This window comes from Phacochoerus africanus, chromosome 6, assembly GCF_016906955.1.
Source record: "Phacochoerus africanus isolate WHEZ1 chromosome 6, ROS_Pafr_v1, whole genome shotgun sequence".
In the NCBI taxonomy this organism is placed as follows: Eukaryota; Metazoa; Chordata; class Mammalia; order Artiodactyla; family Suidae; genus Phacochoerus; species Phacochoerus africanus.
In genome coordinates, this window is record NC_062549.1 from 111,957,407 (window position 1) to 111,972,349 (window position 14,943).

A 14,943-nucleotide genomic window follows, 5' to 3' on the forward strand; every position below is an offset into this window, starting at 1 on the left:
TTTTTTTTTTTTGGTATCTGTTTAATTTTATTTTTTGTACATATTTTATTTTATTTTTTTATGACTGCACCCACAGCATATGGAAGTTCTCAGCCAGGGATTGAATCTGAGCCACAGCTGAGATCTACACCACAGCTGTGGCAACACCAAATTAGGGGTACTGTTTATCTCCTGTTTCTTTTCATGTTAGAGAGACAACAGTCAGTGTGGACAGAGGGCCTAAAATGTGCCAAAGACAGAGGGGAATAAATTGTTAGTCTGAGCTCAGTTACCACCGCGTAAAGTGAACCTGCTTCTGTATAATCTGTATAATTCTTTATAATCATGTGTAAAAGTTAATTGCAATCTACTGCTAGCACCACTAGGTTTTTAACATATTTTGTCTCTTTTAATACCCTCAAAATTTCTATAAAATAGATCACCACTATTTTACAAATAAGACAGCCTCAGAGATAAATAATTTATCCAAGGTGACACAGTAATCTGAATTCAGTTCTGTTGATACAAAACTAATGCTCTTTCTATATCCTTATTATATACAATAATAGAATGATCTTACAGAAGTCCTGGGGAGCTGTTTCAGCCTCTTGTAACAATACTACACTGAGACAGAAGGAGGCTAGGTAGCTTATTGTTTGCTCTGCTTCACCCAGGACAAATTTTTGTTTATAAAAATTCTAGTCTGGGAGTTCCCGTCATGGCTCAGTGGAAACAAACCTGACCAGTATCCATGAGGTCGCAAGTTCAATCCCTGGCCTTGCTCAGTGGGTTAAGGATCCGGCATTGCCGTGAGCTGTGGTGTAGGTTACAGATGCGGCTCAGATCCGGCATTGCCGTGAGCTGTGGTGTAGGCCACAGACGTGGCTCAGATCTGGTGTTGCTGTGGCTGTGGTGTAGGCTGGCAGCTATAGCTCCGATTTGACCCCTTGCCTGGGAACCTCCATATGCTGTGAATGCGGCCCTAAAAAGCAAACAGAAAAGAAGAAAGAAGAGGAAGAGATCTCTCTCTCTTTCTCTACCACATGAGGGCACAGTAAGCAGGTGGATGTCTCCAAGCCAGGAAAATTGTCCTCATTGGGAACTGAATGAGACAGCACCTTGATCGTGGACTTCCCAGCCTCTAGAACCGTGAGGAAATTAATTTCTGTTGTTAAAGCAACCCAGTGAATGCTATTTGCTATGTCAGACTGAGCTAATACAAGTAAGAACAGAAGAGGAGAGCAGGCAGCATTGGCAGAGATCTTCACAATGCCCTTCAGCTCCTGGAGTAGGGAAACGGAGCTGAGAAGTCAGGACAGAGGCTTTGATTTCCACGGCCATCAAATTAAAACCCCAAGCTGATCTTTTTCTTTTGTTTCTTTCTTGAGTTATGTCAGTTCCCACTTCACATTTTCATGTTATCATAACCTCCTGTTGCTTGACCATCTGTTTCCCTTTTTTTCTATGTCTGTTTTTAAGTCTTTCTTCACAATTGCAATGGCTTCATTATACTTTTTCTTTTTAAAATTATATGTATGAATGTTGCCTCGAATTAGCAGATTGGTTCTTGAGGCTTAAGGAAAGAACCCATCCCATGGAGTTCCCGTCGTGGTGCAGTGGTTAACGAATCCCACTAGGAACCATGAGGTTGCGGGTTCGGTCCCTGCCCTTGCTCAGTGGGTTAACGATCTGGGGTTGCCGTGAGCTGTGGTGTAGGTTGCAGACGCGGCGCTCGGATCCCGAGTTGCTGTGGCTCTGGCGTAGGCCAGCGGCTACAGCTCCGATTGGACCCCTAGCCTGGGAACCTCCATGTGCCGAGGGAGCGGCCCAAGAAATGGCCAAAAAGACAAAAAAAAAAAAAAAAGAGCCCATCCCCATAAGGCAAAAGTACAGGGCAAAGCCTCAATATTGACGTAGAAGCTGCAGCGAGTCATCCAGAAGATCTGGCTCAGACAGTTATGAAAGTGGCTACACTAACAGTAGATTTTCAATGTGATGAAACCATCCTTGTATTGGAGGAAGATGCCATCCAGGATTTTCATAGCTAGAGAACAGAAGTCAATGCCTGGCTTTAAAGCTTCAAAGGAGAAGCTGACTCTTTAGTTTTAGGGGCCAGTGCAGCTGGTGACTTGACATTGAAGCCAATGCTCACTTACCATTTGGAAAGTTGTAGGGTCTTTAAGAATTATGCTAAATTGGCTCTGTCTATGCTCTATAAGTGGCACAACAAAGCCTAGATGATAGCACATCTGTTTGCCACTTTGGTATACTGACCATTTTAAGCCCGCTGTTGAGACCTACTGCTCAGAGGGAAAAAAAAAGATTCCTTTCAAAATACTACTGCTCATTGTCAATGCACCTGGTCCCCCAAGAGTTCAGATGGAGAGGTTCATGTTTTTATGCCTGCTTACACAACAGCCATTCTGCAGCCCATGGATCAAGGGGTAGTTTCAACTTTCAAGTTTTATTTTTTGAGAAATACACTTTGTAAGGCTATAGCTATCATAGATTATGATTCCTCTGATGGATCTGGGCAAAATATATTGAAAACCTTATGGAAAGGATTCACCATTGTAGATGCCATTAAGAAAATTTGTGGGAGTTCCCGTGGTGGCGCAGTGGTTAACCAATCTGACTAGGAACCATGAGGTTGCAGGTTCCATCCCTGGCCTTGCTCAGTGGGTTAAGGATCCGGCGTTGCCGAGCTGTGGTGTAGGTTGCAGATGCGGCTTGGATCCCGCGTTGCTGTGGCTCTGGTGTAGGCTGGTGGCTGCAGCTCCAATTCGACCCCTAGCCTGGGAACCTCCATATGCCACGGGAAGCGGCTCTAGAAAAGGCAGAAAGACAAAAAAAAAATTGTGATTTATGAAAATATCACCCTTAACAGGAGTTTGGAAGAAGTTGATTCCAACCCTAATGGATGACTTTGAGAGGTTCAGGGATGTCGGTGAAAGAAGTAACTGCAGATGTGGTGGAAATAGCAAGAGAACAAGAATTAGAAATGGAGCCTGGAGATGTGACTGAATCGTTGCTATCTCATGATACAACTTGAATGGGAGAGGAATTGCTTCTTATGGGTGAGTAAAGAAAGTGGCTTCTTGAGATGGAATCTGCCCCTGATGAAAACTCTATGAAGGTCGTTGAAATGACAACAAAAGATTTAGAAAATTACATAAACTTAGTTGATAAAGTGGCAACAGGATTGAGAGGATTGACTCCAACATTTTTTTTTTTTTTCTTTTTAGGGCCGTACCCACGGTGTATGTAGGTTCCTAGGCTAGGGGTTGAATCAGAGCTACAGCTGCTGGCCTACACCACAGCCACAGCAACACCAGATCTGAGCTGCATCTGCAACCTACACCACAGCTCATGGCAATGCCAGATCCCTGACCTACTGAGCGAAGTCAGGGATCAAACCCACACATCCTCATGGACACTAGTCGGATTTGCTTCCCCTGTGCCACGACGGGAACTCCCATAGCTCCAATTTTGAAAGAAGTCCTGTTGTGGGTAAAATTCTGTCAAACAGCCTTGCATACTACAGAGAAATCGTTCATGAAAGGAAGAGTCATTCTATGTGACAGATTTCACTGTTGTCTTATTTTAAGAAATTGCCACGGCCAGGCAGCAACCCCACCCTGATCGGTCAGCACCATCAGTGTCGAAGCAAGATTGCTCACCAACAAAGCTTATGACTTGCGGAAGGCTCAGGTGATGGTTAGCACTTGTTTTGTTTTGTTTTTTTTTTTAGCAATTCAGCATTTTAAATTAAGATATGTGCATTTTAAAGACATTACGCTATTGCATACTTAATAGACTACAGGATAGTGTAAACATAACTTTTATGTGCACTGGAAAAACCAAAAAAAAATTCTGTTACTTGCTTTATTTCAATATGTGCTTTGCCATGGTGGGCTGGAACTGAACTCATGCAGTATCTCCAAGGTGTGCCTGTAATGCCTCAGTCTGCATGTGGAGCATATTCAGTTTTGTTAATCATAGTTGAATGCGATGGAAATTTCTGATTAGAATTAGAAGTCCCAGTGGGGTTGGCAGGGGAAGTCAGGGCAGCTTTCTCAGCTTCATAGCTCAGGGACCAACATACAGTAGCTGCCTTTGTATCATCACATCTCCTCTTGCTCTCAGAACCCAGCCTAGTTTAGGACGCCTGGGCTTCCACACATTCTTTATTCCTTGTTTCCATCACCAGGGAAAACAGAAATCACCTTCCCAGACGCTGCGCTCTCTTTTAGAAGTGCTCGTGTGTGGGAACTGTGGGAAATCCGCCCCTTCAGAGCCCCAGCCCACCAGCATTTTCTGTGTTTCTCTCTTTGCCTCTCCCCTGGTGTCCTGTCCAGTTTCAGTCTTGCTCACACTGGTTTCTTCTCCACGTAGGGCCCTCTCCTAGGACACAGCATTCTGTGGAGGGGACTGAGATCTCCTGCCGCTGGGTCCTCTGTCCTTCTCTAGGACACCATTATGAACTCCTACGCCAACATCTTGGGGACCCTACCTTTGGCAGCGCTCATGCTCAATTTTGAGTTTTCAGATTCTCCCTGTCTTCTGTTTTCACTGAAATGTCATTTGAGGGATTTTCTTTTCTTTTCCTTTTCCTTGGGTTTCTAGGGCAAGTAGGATAATTCAAAACTTAGCATCTACTCCATTTCAATGGAACCCAAGGAAGACAAAATATATTCTTTTTTTTTGTTGTTTGTTTTTTTGTCTTTTTTTTGCTATCTCTTGGGCCGCTCCAGTGGCATATGGAGGTTCCCAGGCTAGGGGTCGAATGGGAGCTGCAGCCACCGGCCTACGCCAGAGCCACAGCAACACAGGATCCGAGCCGCATCTGCAACCTACACCACAGCTCACGGCAACGCTGGATCGTTAACCCACTGAGCAAGGGCAGGGACCGAACCCACAACCTCATGGTTCCTAGTCGGATTCGTTAACCACTGCGCCACGACGGGAACTCCGGAAGACAAAATATAGTCTATGATATTTAGACACTGCATTTGACATTTTGAAATAAAGGATAAATAAGCATATTTGTATTTATACATAGAATTACTACAAATGTGACAACAGTGCCCAGCAACAAAATGCAGGGTAACACAGAGAGGTTACTTTGGAAACTCAAATACCACAAGCGGTGCTACCCTCAGTGACATTATTTTCCAAAATGGTAGACATTGGTTGGTGACATTCTGAACAAAAGAAGTATAATTTCTCCTTGATTTACATAATAGTTACATTCTTAAAATGTTTAATGAAAACAAACAGTGCAAAAATAGGTAATAAATAGGTTTTACTTGCATAAATGGTCTGAAGGATACTTAAAGGTCACATAGGTAATATTTTGTCCAGGATTGTGCATCACATTTCAGGACATTTAGCATTCTTGAGCCCTTCCTCCTAAATGTCAGAGCTATTATTATGATAATCAAAAGTACCCACAAGTCTGTAAGACTAAAGGCAAAGGGAACTACCCGTGAACACTAGAATCTGGTTAATAAAAGTTGCTTCCCACAAGGGTACAAGTTAACAATTCTGAAACCACTCTACATGTTAACTGTTAAGAAAATGAGAGCAGGTGGTGGGAGCCACTTTTCTCACTGTTGGAGCCAGAGGTTACAGATAAACAAGGGCAGGAGGCTTTGTTCTATGTGGTAAGGACTGGTGTTAGAGACGTTAGCAAGAATTCATGTTTATCTTAGTATAGATACAGATGGTTAACATATAAGGTACATTTGTAGTGAGCTGTGTTTACGTAGGTCATGATACACACATCTATTTCTTTGCACTGTCAGCTGAAATGGCCTAAAGGAAACAGCACCCCTGTATCTATGACCCACCTTATGGTTTCTAGTATCATTCTCCAATCAAGGAAGCAGGACTTGGGTAAATAACTGATGCTAGGACTGGGGACGTAAATATCTATGATGAGAATGAAGCATCTTGAAGGGCCAGAAAGTGCAGAAGTGCTCGCAAAACCAAATCAAACAAAAAACCAAAACCACACACAGGCGCACAGTGAAGAGATGCGTCAAAGAGGCGCCGGGGCCCATAGAACAAGTTCTGAATCACCAAAGCTGGAAAAATTTGAGCAACAAAATTAATGAAGTAGTATTGGATTACAACCCAACATATAAAGAAATATGCATGAATCCACACTAATGTAAATAAATAATTGAATAAATAAATAAAGGCGAGAGAAAAGACAAATCTCTTTTGCAGATGAATTCCAAATAATTTATGTAGAGACTTCTCCTTCAACTCTCCACTCATGAAGTGTGGGCTATGCATGGTGACTCTTCCAAAGATTGTAAGAGGGAAAGGGGGAAAAGCTTACTCAACTTTATTGGACAAATCTGGCAAACATTGCCTCATCCAGGTCATCAAAGTCAATATCAACCCAGTTATATTGGTGACATGTACTATTGATATCATATGATGAGAATGGCATTTACCTCTGTGGTTTTCCTTCCAAAAACCTCATAACCGTGAGAAAAACATCAGAGGAATTCCCACTGAGAGACAGATTACAAAATTCTTGGCTAGTACTCCACAAAACTGTCAAGGTCATCCAAAACAAGGAAAATCTGAGAAACCCTCAGAGCCAAGCCAAGAGGAGGTTAAGGAGACATGATGATTGAATGTAACGTGGTCTCTTGGGTGGGATTCTGGAACAATGAAAGGGCAGTAGTTTAAAAGTGAAGAAGCGCTAAATAAAATAGGAGTTTTACTTCATAATAATTATCAGTATTTCTTCTTTAATTGTGACAACTGTACTCTACTAATTAAAATGTTAATAATGGGGGGAACTGGGCATGGAGTTCCTGGGAATTCTCTGTATTATCTTCCCAACTTTCCTGTAAATCTAAAACTATTCTAAGGTTAATTTTTTTATTTAAAATAATTTAAAAAAATTTCTCTACTGATTTCCAAGTTGCTCCCTAGGAGGAGGTGTTACTCTTACTCAGCATCTCCTGAGCTAGTCCCATACACTAATCTCTAATAGCTTCCCTTTCCTTGCTCACTTGGAAAAATTTAAGGTAAGGTAGAAAATACACACATTTGTTTTTAGGAATAGCTAAAGACACGGTTTCATGTGCCATGGTGTTTGTGTGAAATATTTTCACTAGATAATTTGATTTTCTGTCCAGTACATAATTGTAAAGATGATGATGATATTAATTGTATTAATAATATTGATGATGGAATATTAATAATAAACTTGAGAGGAAGGTAGGGAGCAACTCCTGAATAGTTGAGAGAAGTACACTTGGGTTGGGATTCTCAGACCTATTTCTAGAAAGAAGAGAAAACTGTCATTGGTGTGCTTTTCCTGTAAAAAATTAGTGTCGTTGACTTTCTTTGCTCTCTAGAGTAGAAAGCGAGCTTTAAGTAATATTATTCTGTAAAATATGCATTGATGGTAGCCCCAGTAGAATTTTTCTTAGAAAATGTAGTTGATCTATAATCTGGGAGGAAAAGCCTTAAGAGGAAGGAATATAATAATGATAACCACTGAAAAAATCAGAAAGGAGAGGATACTAAAGGCCCCCTTTTCTATAAAAACTGTGGGTTCTGTAAAGGACTAAAAGAAGACTCTAGTTAAGGAAGACACAGAGCTGTCTGAAAATATCAAATTTCACTTTATCATTATTAGTCACACCAGTAGAACACTGTGCCATAAGAAAGTAAAAGATTAGATCAAGGGAAGGGCTGCATGAGCAGAATAACCTCATGGTTCAGTAGCCACGCCAGGGCAGGATAGAGTAAGCATCCTAAGCCTCCTAAGAAGTGATGGTGCAGCCCACACCTGTGAAACAGAAGGGAATATGAAAGACTTAGGTGAAACAGCTCATACAGGTGAACCTAGAAGGAAAATCCTACCCTAAATTTTGTGGGTCTCCAAAAAGTTTTAAGGCATTGAAGTACTTTAGGTTGCTATAATTTTTTTTTCCCAAAAGGATATATTGCTTAATGCTTAAAAAAAGAAAAAAATTCCTACAAAATTTTTTGCTTATAAATTGAAGAATCAATTCCAGAATATTGAGCTATCCAGAGGAAATATTGCCCTCAGTTTTCTTCATAGTACTGAGTTAGAGATATCTAGCTGTCCCCCAAATATTTAATCTCCCCTTCTTCCTTGGAATTCACCTAAACACTTCTCAGTATCCCCTGTCGTTAGGGTGGGCATGTGACTAAGTTCTTTCCAACGGAGTGTCAGTGGAAGTGATGGGTCTAATTTCTCTGAAATTGCACGGAAGAGAGCTACCTGTGACCCAGAACACCTGCATAGTACTGTTACATGAGTGAGAAATAATTACTTTAAAATATGGCAGTTACAGTTTGGGGCCCATTTGTTAAAGCAATGTAGGCTATCAATACAAATTTCTTATTGAGTATTTAGTGAATTAATGAAAGAAAAATCATTTATAACACTAATACCCTGTTAAGATGTGGGGCATTTTATGTAGGAACTATTCACTAAATGCAAACTAAAGCAGTAAAGGGACAGGGGAACAAAATGGGCACCAGACACCTGAAAAACAAAAGTAAAGTGGCAGGAGTAAGTCCAGCTATAAAAATAATAACATTGAATGCAAATTAATTAAACAAAGACATGGGTTGGAGTTCCCATCGTGGCACAGCGGAAATGAATCCGACTAGGAACCATGAGGTTGCAGGTTTGATCCCTGGCCTCACTCAGTGGGTTAAGGATCTGGCATTGCTGTGGCTGTGGTGTAGACCAGCAGCTGTAGCTCCGGTTGGATCCCTAGCCTGGGAACTTCCATATGCCACAGGTGTGGCCCTTAAAAAAAAAAAAAGACATAGGTTATTAGACTGAATTAATTAATTAAATAATTGTCTTTTTTTAGGGCTGCGCCTGTGGCATATGGGCATTCCTGGGCTGAGGGTAGAATCGGAGCTGTAGGTGCTGGCCTACGCCACAGCCACAAAAATGCCAGACCTGAGCCACATCTGCGACCTGCACCCCAGCTCATGGCAACCCTGGGTCCCCGACCCACCGATCGAGGTCAGGGATCGAACCTGCATCCTTATGGATTCTAGTTGGATTCGTTTTCTCTGTGCCACAATGGGAATGCCCAGAAATTTCTAATTTCACTCCATTGTGAATATCCTAGACTATCCTAAACAATTTTGAAGAACAAAGTTTGAGGACTCATACTAACTGATTTTAAAATTACTTTAAAACTAGGAGTTCCCGTCGTGGCGCGGTGGTTAACGAATCCGACTAGGAACCATGAGGTTGCGGGTTCGGTCCCTGCCCTTGCTCAGTGGGTTAACGATCCGGCGTTGCCATGAGCTGTGGTGTAGGTTGCAGACGCGGTTCGGATCCCGCGTTGCTGTGGCTCTGGCATAGGCCGGTGGCTACAGCTCGGATTCAACCCCTAGCCTGGGAACCTCCATATGCCGTGGGAGTGGCCCAAGAAATAGCAACAACAACAGCAACAAAAAATAAATAAATAAAAATAAAAAAATTACTTTAAGACTATAGTACAATACAGGTGGTATTGGCATAAGGATAGGTACCCAGATTAAAGAAACAAATTAGAGATTTTAGGAATACACATATATAATTAATTGGCTTTTAATGAAGTACGAAGGTAATTCAATGGGGAAAAGATAGTCTCTTCAACAAATGTGTGTAGAACAATTGGATAGCCACATGGAACATGAACTTCAATGCTCCTACCTTACATGATACGTGAAAAGTTAACTGTAGTAGATCATTGCTTAATGCAAAAGCTAAGAAAATACTATTCAAAATATTGTGGATTAAAGACAGTTTTCGCTTTTTTAATTGAGGAAGTTTATAATATTCTAATACCCAGTACTTGAGGTTTTTATTTAAATAAAGTATTCTCATACACCGTCTGTGGAAATGAAAATTAGTCCAGACTTACTGGAGGGCAATTTGACAATACTTAGCAAAAGCAGAAAAAGCTGTAACTGAGCAATTTCATTTCTAGAAATTTATCCTAAGAAAACGATCATGGATATTACAAAAGATTTATACTTTTGAGTGTTTATATATTTCATTGCTATAATAGCAAAGAACTGTAATAATGAATATGTTTAACAAAATATTTAACAGTGTAGCATTAAGCAGTTCTTTGAAATGATGATACAGGAGAATGTTAATGACATGGGAAAATGCCTATACTATATTAACCAGGCAAAGCAGTATTCAAAATAGTATATATAATCTGAGATTACTTTAATCAAAAAAGGAATATGCAACAAAGCAGTTCCAGAAAAAAGAGAGGCGAGAGAGAAATGGAAAGATTCACATCTAAATTAAATCTCTGGATAATAAGATCATGCATATTTTTTCTTCTGTGATTTTCTGTTTTTTCCATATAATAAACATGTATCATTTTGTAATCAGAAGTGCAATTATATAGGTCATTTAAAAATAGCAAAAGAAATTCGTATAAAGGAGAAAATTTTAAGATGGCTGCAAAAATTCTAGTATAACACAGGTCGCTAATGAAGCCTCTTTTTTTAAAATTTTTATTTTTTTTGGTCTTTTTGCCTTTTCTAGGGCTGCTCCCACGGCATATGGAGGTTCCCAGGCTAGGAGTCGAATGGGAGCTGCAGCCGCCAGCCTACGCCAGAGCCACAGCAACGCGGGATCCGAGCCGCGTCTGCAACCTACACCACAGCTCACAGCAATGCCAGATCCTTAACCCACTGAGCAAGGCCAGGGATCAAACCTGCAACCTCATGGTTCCCAGTCAGATTTGTTAACCACTGAGCCGTGTCGGGAACTCCGAAGCCTCGTTTTTAAGATTAAACATCTTAAACAGAATTTAAACAGAATAAAAAATGTAAGACTAAAATAGGCATATTTAATACATGTTTAAAAACTTAGTCATTTTATAAAAGTTGAATTTCTTAGTCATCCTCTCTCTTACAAATAATCTTTGTTTTCCTAGAGAGAGGATGGTGGTCATGCCTTAATTCAGGTTGCAGTGTTGTGTGTTAAGTTGTTTAGTTTCTCACCCTGTGAGATCACAAAAGGCTGCCAAGAAGTCTGTGCAGGATGTTGTGGGGGCAACGGGAAGTTCTTCTGAGTTTTAACAAGTTTGGCCAAAGAAAATTCAACAGGTGCACATCGTAGCCAGCCTTACTCCACTTCATTCATGTGCGATCTGGACTACTTCAGCCAAGATAATTAGATTGGTAATGACTTGTATAATCCAAATACATTTTGGATTCAATGATACAAATGAAAAGCAATGGTCTCCATCCTCTACTTTTGTTTTTTATTGGTAGCAGTGTTATGTTTTTAGACCAATACACTTATATTTAAAGCAAGCATTTCCATTTTGAAATTTGTCTCAGGGAGGATATAATGGCTTTTAGGATAATGTTATCTCAAGCAATTTATGACTATGATGTATGATCCACCCCCCAAATATGATTACTTCCAATACAGTCCTGTCTGCAGGAGAAGGAACAATAAGGTTTTGTTCCGCTCCTCCTTACGGTGTATTTTCTCATGATTCTTCCAATGTCCCTTGGAGAAAGGGAGAGCAGGCATTTATAATCCAGTCTTGTCCACAAAGAAATTAGAGCTCAGAGATTTTAGGTACATTTTCTGGAAGTTAAAGACATCTGAGAGAGGGAAATAGGAACTAAAGTGATGCTTACAAAGGTCATGTTTGTTGGAATCAGATAAATATGAATCATGACTCTGTTACTCACCCTGTGAGTAACTCTAAAGTTACTCAGTCTTCTTGATAGCCAGGATTCACGTATGTAAAAAAGGGGGGGAGGTATTAATTCCTATTTTGAAGGGTTGTTATGAGACTTAAATGAGAATAATACATGTGAAGTATCTATAATTTAGGATGTTTCTCTAACAACTACCTCCATCCATTTTGAAACCAAGCAGGACACTTCAGGCCCCTCCTAGGTACAAAAGTCCCTTCACCCCCCTGCCTTTTGTTTGCAGAAAAAACCTGTAGTCTCCCAGGCTTCCTCTGAGTCACAAATAATAGGTTCAAACAGTTAATGATTAGGGCAATAGAGTCACAGAGTCTTTAGTTCTTTCCTGAAGGACATAGATAACAGTGTTTGATGCACATTCAGTTGTTCGCAGTTACTCTAACTGCCACCAGAAAAAGCTAACTGCTCGATGACCAGACCTTAGCCATGATATTAACTAGCCCATCATGCATAATTCTAACACATAATTTTAAGAACTGGTCTCACGAAAGTGGGAACAAACCAACTCTGGAATTGAAGATTAACTATGCTTTAAACAATCAAGATGACATTGATTAGACCACTGCATGACCAACTTCAAGATGATCGTCTGAGCTGACTGCTGTTTTGCACATAGCCCCCTGCCTCACCTGGGCACCCCTGAAACTCTCCTTTAAAAGCTCCTGCCCCTGGTCAGTAGTTGGGACTCAGTTCCTTGCAACATGAGTCTGCCTTCCTCCCAGGATTGCCAGCTTTCTCAACAAAGTTATCTTTCCTTTTATCCAAAATATTTGTCTCTCAGTTTTGGATCCCCCCCACCTTTTTTTTTTTTGCTTTTTAGGGCCGTACCTGTGGCATATGGGAATTCCCAGGCTTAAGCATTGAATCGAAGCTGTAGCTGCCGGCCTACGCCACAGCCACAGCAACACAGGATCTGAGCCAGGTCTGTGACCTACACCACAGCTCACGGTGGCACCAGATCCTTAACCCACAGAGCGAGGCCAGGGATTGAACCCGTATCCTCATGGATTCTGGTCGGGTTTGTTACCAATGAGCCACGATGGGGACTCCTCAGCATTGGATTCTTGAATGACGAGCAGCTGAACCTGAGTTTGGTAACAATTCCTCATTCTTTAAGATAGTTGCAGCTGAATATTTTTTAAATTTGTTTTTATTGAGGTTACATTGGTTTATAACATTGTATAGGTTTCATGTCTACAACGTTCTATTTCTACTTCTGTTTGCAGGATAGCGTGTGCACCACCAAAATTTAATTTCCATCCATCACTGTATAGTTGATCCTCTTACCCATTTTATCCTTCTCCCTCCACCCACGTTCCCTCTGGTAACCATTACTCTCTTCTCTGTATCTATGTATTTGTTTTTGTTTGGTTTGTTCATTTACTTTGTTTTTGTTTTTTTGTTTTTTATGTTCCACATATGAGTGAAATCTTTTGGTATTTGTCTTTGTCTGTCTGGCTTATTTCACTTGTATAATATATCCATGTTGTTGCAGTTGTCAGGAGTTCATCTTTTTTAATGGCTGAACAGTGTTCTGTCACATATATGTACCACATCTTCTTTATCTGTTTGTCTACTGATAGGCATTCAGGTTGTTTGCATATCTTGGCTATTGTACATAATGCTGTGATGAACATAGGGGTGCATATATCTTTTTGGATTAGTGTTTTTATATTCTTTGGATAAATACCCAGAAATGGGATAACTGGGTCATATGGTAGTTCTATTCTTAATTTTTTTGAGGAATTGCCATACTGTTTTCTGTAGTGGCTAATTTACATTTCTACTAATAGTGCATGAGGGTACCCTTTTCCCCACATCTTCACCAGCACTTGTTATTCTTGCCTTTTTGATAATAGTCATTCTAACAGGTGTGAGGTGATAGTGCAGCTAAGTATCTTGAGAATGGAAATAAGCATAACTTGTGGGATACAATTACTAGGCTTTTGTAACTGTTTCCCAGAGTTACTTTGTTGGGTTAGTTCTTCTTTTGCTGTAGATGTAATTTAGGTCAAGTCCCACAACTTTCTTATCACTTTCAGTTAATAAAAAATTCTTCAAGGAAGTACTTAATACATTTGGCTCAGTGTAGTCATCAAAAGTTCAATCTTGATTCAAAGCTAAAATTTCAGGCCTGCTGCAGACGAAAGGTCTGTAAGAGAAGAGAAAGGGGTTTGGCCGCTCCTCTTTTTTCCTTTTCTAGGATTCATCTTCTCTAACTTGCTAACCCCATCAGAGTCACAGTAGAAGCGAAAGGAGAGCAAAGGAAGACCAGTGGGCCAGTTCTTACCTAGTACTGTTGTGAGCAGCATCGAGTTCTCTGCTCTGAGGCCTTGTGAAACTCTTTCTTTATCAGCTCTTTTGTGGGTTCTTTGGAGACCCACCCAGTTACTCGGAAACTCTCTCCTGTGTTTTCGTCTTGGATGTCGTGCACTCTCTCTGGCTGGTCGCTTATATGTCTCCCTCTTCAGCCTCTGGACATTGGGTGGTGCCTCCACCTTTTTTTTTTTTTTTGTCTTCTTTCCTGCTGAAGTTTGTTTATCTCTCCAGACAGCCCTTTAGCTCTTTTAGACAGGATCTAAGACCATTCCAACTTGGCTCTCTTTTTACAGCCCATAGCTGGTACAGGAGAGAGATTCACGTATTCTCTGTTTCAGCAAACTCTGTGAGTGGAACTTGCCTAAGGCAGCAGCTTCTCTCTCTTTCCCTTTATTGTGAGAATGGTTAGCACGTTTCTCAAGCATGAATCAGATACCAGTCCACTGTTTCCTCAAAACCCGGAGACATATGTCAAGCTTTTCAGCTCACCGTTGTTCCTTGCCCTGGGCTGCAGGTGAGGGGCAGGTACCCTTCCCCTGGGCTGGAGCTGGGGTGAGTGAAAGGGGGCACTTAGCATAGCTGTAGCTCTCTCTAAAAATCCTCTTCTAATCCAACTCCTTTACTCCCAGTGTGGGTGAGGGTTTAAGGGCCACAAAACTGACTTTCTACTGCTACTTCCTTTGAACTTTCTGCTTTACGGCCTTGCATCTCATTTTGTAACAGAACATATGCTCTCTTGGTATCTTAATTAAACCTCTATTTAACAGTCTGTTAATTCTGCATTACTTTATATATATAAAATTTATCTTTCTGCAAAGTTGCTTATTAATTTTTTATCAATTAAATTCCATTTTGCTTTTTTTTTTTTGTTGGCTTTTT

The 14,943-nt window shown here is 40.7% G+C and overlaps 1 protein-coding gene across 1 annotated transcript in view; it reads left to right on the top strand.

The window, feature by feature from the left end:
• Positions 1-14,943, top strand: part of LOC125128742 (calcium-binding mitochondrial carrier protein SCaMC-1-like) — a 54,706-nt gene that overhangs the window by 39,147 nt on the left and 616 nt on the right. The gene's annotated exons all lie outside the window — the stretch shown is intronic.